This window comes from Juglans regia, chromosome 3 (assembly GCF_001411555.2).
Source record: "Juglans regia cultivar Chandler chromosome 3, Walnut 2.0, whole genome shotgun sequence".
Taxonomy (NCBI): Eukaryota; Viridiplantae; Streptophyta; class Magnoliopsida; order Fagales; family Juglandaceae; genus Juglans; species Juglans regia.
Window position 1 is genome coordinate 33,213,756 of NC_049903.1, and position 6,494 is coordinate 33,220,249.

The window sequence follows — 6,494 nt, forward strand, 5'->3', positions numbered from 1 at the left end:
AAAGACCCCTTTGTGCCGAAGAGGCCTTTTGGAGATCCATTGATGAGGATAGTGAATGAACCTGTAGAAATGCATTCTTTAATAAGATTTATCCAAGTAGAGTTGAAACCCAGAGCTCTCATAACAACATAAAGAAAATCCCATTTAATAAAGTCGAAAGCCTTTTCTATGTCTAGCTTTAAAGCTATCTAACATTTCTTCTCCTTGTGATGCTTTAGGTGATGAAACATCTCATGGGCTATTATAGAATTTTTCTTGATATTGCAACTAGGAACAAAGGCCATTTGGAAATGTGAGATTATGGATGGAGGAGATTTTTTTAGCTGGTTTGCCAAAATTTTTGTGACGATTTTATAAATAACATTTGTCCGACTTATTGGCCGAAAATGCTGAGGGGAAACGGGGTTTACTATTTTTGGGATGAGGGCTATGTGGGTGTGGTTTATTTGTTTCATAAGTTTCCAGCTCCTGAAGAAATTTTGAACCCCGCGACCACATCTTTTTGATAATATGCCAGTAATGTTTGTAGAAAAGAGTTGTCATCCCATCTGGTCCTGGTGCTTTATGATTTGGAATTTGTTTGAGTGCACCAAGAATTTCCTCTTCCGAAGGCATATCTATTAAGAGTTTATTTTCATTATCTGAAATCTGTCTTTCAAAAAGGTTTTCCAAATGCTTCGGGAAGATAGGATTTGTAGATGTGTAAATGAATTTAAAATAATCTATGAAAGTAGATTCAATGATATCTTGATCCATTGTCCAATTAGCTAGGCTTAGCTTGATTGAGTCAATCTCATTTTTTATTCGGCGAATAGTCGTTGACAGATGATAAAACTTTGTATTTAGGTCAGTTGTAGTGAGCCAGTTGATTCTTGATTTTTGTCACCAAAGAGTTTCTTCATTTTTGAGTTGTTCTTGAAGTTTGTGGTGGAGAAACTTCTCCCTCTGTAAGCTCCACTGGTTCGGTGGATTACTCTGGAGATTGCTTATTTTTGACTCGAGGTGCTGGATGTTGGACTGAATCTTCCCGAAGTAGATTTTATTCCAATGCTTGAGTGCCTTTTTTGTTTCCTTGATTTTATTGCACAGAATAAAAGCAGGGTTCCCGTAGAAGTGATGGTTTCATACCTCTTGAATTATAACATTGTTGAATGGCTCTCGAGTCTAGGGTTCTCGAAGGTTTTCTTTTTCTTTATTTGATATATAAGTAATTGTAGTATTGTAGCTCGATCTTACTCCCTAACGTTATAATTAATTGTATGAAACTAATTAACCTTTTTGTGTTTAAAAATGAAAACTAAAATATAATATGTTTTCTCATCCATTCATTTGTTTTTAAGAAAAACTGAATTATATTCATATTCACTCAAAAGTCACTACATTGTACAACTTATCTTTATAAATCAAACAATTAATCGAGACAAGTCCCTCTTCCATCCAATATTGTTCACTATCAATGTGTAATGCCATTTTTGCCAAATGATGTGCCACCTAGTTTCCTTCTCTGTGGGTGAAGCCAACAAACCACGCATCAATGGTGCTCAACTTCTGCTTTAAATCCTCTATGAGCTGTCCAAATCTGGAATCATCACTTCCCACCTTCTTAACTACATCTACTACCTCTTTAGCATCCCCTTCAAACCATACATCCCAAAACCCAAATCTTTGCACATCTCCATAGCCTCCCACAATGCAGTACACTCAGCTACAAAAGGGGAATTAACACCCCTTCTCTTTGCACACTTAGCAGGTACCAGATCACCATTACAACAACCCCCATTACCTGCCTTGGTTCGTTCAGTGCAACATCAAAATTTGCCTTGTATCTCCATCCCTATGGTTTCTTCCAACCCACACCTCTCTAAGCCTCACAGTAGTGCAACAGACTTCCCCCCTTCTCTTTAGTTGCACTTTGAAAATCCCGATGGTCTGTGAGAGCTATCTGTACAACCTTAGCAGGACATAAGAATTTTTTTTCAAAGAAAAATTTATTTCTTCTATGCCATATGTTCTTCATAATCACCACCATCTTCTCTATATTTTATTTACTAAGTTTCCTATACTTCCTATACATCTCAACCCATAACTATGGAAAATCTAGCCCCTAGGACCTCCACTTCTTTACTGGACTCCCATCTTTAGCCCATACATCTAAAGTCACTGGACAGTTCCATAAAGCATGGATAATTGTTTCATCTTCCAACTGACACATAGGGCATTTAGGTTGCGTTTGGGTACCCAAACTAGGCCTTAGGCTCCTCAACAATACTTTTCTTTCACAAATTTTGTTTGGTAGGGAGAATGTTGTTTGTTGTTTTCCACAAAAAAAATGTTTTGCCATCCTAGATACCTCCAGCCTCCAAATTTGTTTCCATAGTTTTTCCTTTTTCCCTGCATAAGAAGACTCCCCATTCACTCTCCCCCTTTCTTGTTGTTCCATATAATAGGCACTCTTAACAAAGAACCTCCCATTCCTCGCAGGACGTCATATCAGTCTATCACTTTCCCCCAATCAACTTATAGGCATAGTTGTTATCATGTTAGCCTTGTCTTCATAGAAAATCTACCTAACTAGGTCATCATTCCGTTTTTTCTCCTTTTCATCAATCAACTCAGACTCTGGCATCAGTTTTCAGGATCCTAACTTGGGACTGGACACAACTAGTCGTTTGTTTTGGCAACCATTTTTGTCCCCATATTTTAATGGACTCCCCATTTCCTACCCTCCATACAAGACCCCTTCTCAATACATCCAATGCTGACCACACACTCCTCCAAATGAAAGAAGGAGACTTCCCAAGCTGAGCCTCCAATAGCTTAGAGTTCTTGAAATACTTCTCCTTGCAACAAGGGACTGAGGATCTTTTAACATCCTCCAACCATGCTTGGCAAGCATTGCCCTATTAAAATCTTCAATTTGTTTGAAGCCCATACCACCCTTTGATTTCATCAATCCTAGTCTATCCCATCTCCACCAATGAATCCCTTTTTCTTTCTTATATTGAGACCATTAAGACCTTGAGAACATTGTTTCAATTTCAGAACACAATCTTTGTGGTAGCTTGAAAACACCCCTTGTGTACGTGGGAATGGCTTGTAAAATAGCCTTTATCAACACTTCCTTCCCAGCCCTAGAGAGAAAACCATTCTTCCAATTTTGCATTTTTAACCACACCCTCTCCTTAATACTCCTCAGTGCATTATATTATGACCTGCCTACTACCGTAGGAAGTCCTAAATACTTCTCATATCTATCACATAAAACTGCCCGAGCTTCTTTAAATATTTCATCTCTCACATTCTCTTTTGTATTGGAACTAAATAAAATGGAGGTATTATGCTAATTCAACATCTGTCCAGAGGCTTTTTCATAGCAATCAAGTATTGAGTATATACTGGCCCATTCTTCTTTTTTTTTTTTTCTATTGAATATTATACAATCATTTGCAAACAAGATATGGTTAACCTTCAAACCCCCTCTAACTAATGCAGTCCCCTTTATCACCCCTTCTCTCTCAACATTCATAAATAATTGACTTATACCTTCTGCACATATTATGAACAGGTAAGGGAAAAGGGGATACCCTTGTCTTAGATCCCTTGATGGAACAATGACCTTACTAGGCTTTCCATTTACCAATACTGAATAGCTTACAGATGTAACACGTTTCATAATCAAACCAATCAATCTTTCACCAAAGCCTAATCTTCTCATCATTGCTTTAAAAAAAGCCCACTCCACCCTATCATAAGCTTTTGACATGTCTAATTCAATTGTTATACTCCTAGTTTTTCCTTTTTGTTTGGTTTGTATCGAATGTAACACTTCAAGGGCCACCATTATATTGTCAGTAATGAGCCTACCAAGAATAAAAGCACTTTGGTTTCGGGATATAATTTGATGCAGCACCTTCTTTACTCTATTTGCTAACACCTTAGAGATTAGCTTATACAACACATTGCATAGGCTAATTGGCCTGAAATCCGTCACAGATTCAAGTGTCTTCACCTTTGGTATCAGAGCAATATGAGTATGGTTTAAGCCTTTTTATCATATCTCCACCATGAGGGAACTCCAGGGCAGCTAGGCAAGTCTCCCTTCCCACAGTTCCCCAATGATTTTGGTAAAAACCTGCCCCAAAACCATTAGGACCAGGGGATTTTAATGCAGACATCTACTTTAAAGCCCTCTCCACCTCTTCAACTAAATCAAGATCTAGTCCCATTTTCATCTCATTTGCGATCTTTGGTTCAGTTACTAGCACACATCTGTCTATCTCAGTAGAGAGTGATGAATAAATTTATGTGAAAAACCCCTAGAAAGCTTCTTCAATTTCTCCATTTTCCTTAAGTCGCTGACCCTGTGCATTAACTACCATTTTGATAGTATTCTTCTTTCTTCTCTAATTTGCACATGCATGGAAGAACGTTATATTATGATCCCCATTCTGCAGCCAGTGTCTCTTTGCCCTCTATTTCTACCACAGATAATCGTGTTCTAGTAAGGAACTTAACCCCCCACTTAGTTTATTGATCTCTTCTGTCTGCTCTGGCCCCTCTATCTCTTTTAAATTCTTTAGCATTTCAGACCTCACCTTGATAGCTGCCCCCTCGTTTTTACTAAATCTTTTGACCATGTACGTAGTTCCTGTCTACTTCCATTAAGTTGCTGTTGGATTCTATTCAGGTGTCCCCTTACAGCAGTTGGTCCTTTCCATACCCTTTCCACTATTTTTCCACAATCCCCCTCCTTATCCAAACTCATTTCATATCTAAACTTTCTCCTCATGTTTCTTTTTTCAACCCCACCCCTTGAGCAGGTAAGCAAGATAGTCATATGATCAGAGCACCATGCCACTACTATTGTCTCTACCTTAACCTCAGAAAAGCCTGCCAACCATCCCTTGCTTGCCACATCATGATCCAACCTTTCCTTAATAAAAGTTTCATCCCCATGCCCATTGCTCCATGTATATTTGTTCCCCTTTCAACCTAGATCAATCCATCCTCCATTCTCTAATGCACACCTAAATAACTCCATCCGTCCCTCCTTTCTTTTTCTACCTCCATGCCTTTCATCTTGAGATACTATCTCATTAAAGTCACCAACCACACACCACCCCATCTTAGGAGGGGGTTTGATGGATAATAACAGCTCTCATGAGACATTCCTCCTCGTTGAATTTGGATTCCCATAAAAACCTGTCAATAAACACTTGGATGCCCCACTGTTACTCTTCACCCACACATTTATATGTCATTGTGAATAATTCCACAACTCCACCTCATCCTTGGTTTTCCATAACATAATCTGGCCCCCAACTCATGCCTATCGATTCTACCACCATGCACCCTTTAAATCCCAATCTTTTTTGTAAATCTCCCACTCTGTTGGATCTCAATTTTTTCTCTATGAGAAAGACAATGTCAAGCTGCTTATCCCTTGCTAACCTGCAAAGGACCTGAACTGTCCGGGGGTTCCCAAGCCTTCGGCAGTTCCAACTAAGGATCTTCATTGCCACTAGCGGGGTTGTCCAGTAGTAAACTCCATACTACCACATCCCCTTCTCAATTTCTTAACACCCACACTTTTTTCTTCCCCCACACATCCATACAGTGAACTCCTTTTCTTAACAAATAGTTGACGAGGGGGTTCTGAATCTTACCTTGTTCTCTGGCTCTTTTTTCCCACTTTCTTTTGTGATCTCGCATGGGTACCATGGGTTCCACCCCTAGTAGTTCCCCTTCTTTTCTATCCACACTCCCATCCACAACCACCATAGGCTCTACCTCTACCTCCTCATTTTCACCCCCGATCCCTTCTGCATAGTTTGTTTGGCACCATCCTCTTTATCACTGCCATTCCCTACTTGTACTACATTCACCCTTATACATTGCTCATTATTTGTATAAGCTTTTTCTTGAACCCTCCTCTCTTCCTCATCACCTACATCCCCCTTCCCCCTCCCTACAGATCTGTCCTCCCCATCTGCCTCTCTCTGGCCCTCCATTTCATCACCAATTTTTGTTTTCGCTCCCTTCCCTTCCCTTCCCAACACCCTCCATCCTTTAGTACTATAAGAGGTCTCAATGTCATCAGCCCCACCACTCTTCCATTCATTATCCTTCCACTATCTTCCTCTTCTCTCTCCAGACCATAAGCCATTATAAGATTTTCTTCTAGAAAGTGGTTCTGCTCGTAGCCATGCACCAAATTGGGAATTCGTCACACTCATACTTTCGCTCTTCAAAGCCCCCTCATCACATCCCTCATCATCATGGAGAATTCTTCCACATTTGAAGCACATTCTTGGCAGTTTCTCATACTTTAAATTCTCCCAAACACCTTTTCCGTTTACTTTAATCATTCGATCTCTAGCCACAGCCTTCGTTAGGGGAATTTTAACTCGGGCTCTTAGATTCCCCAACCAACACCATCTAATGGGACATTTGCCTCCACTAGTCTCCCTATCGATTCACCAATCTGACTCCCC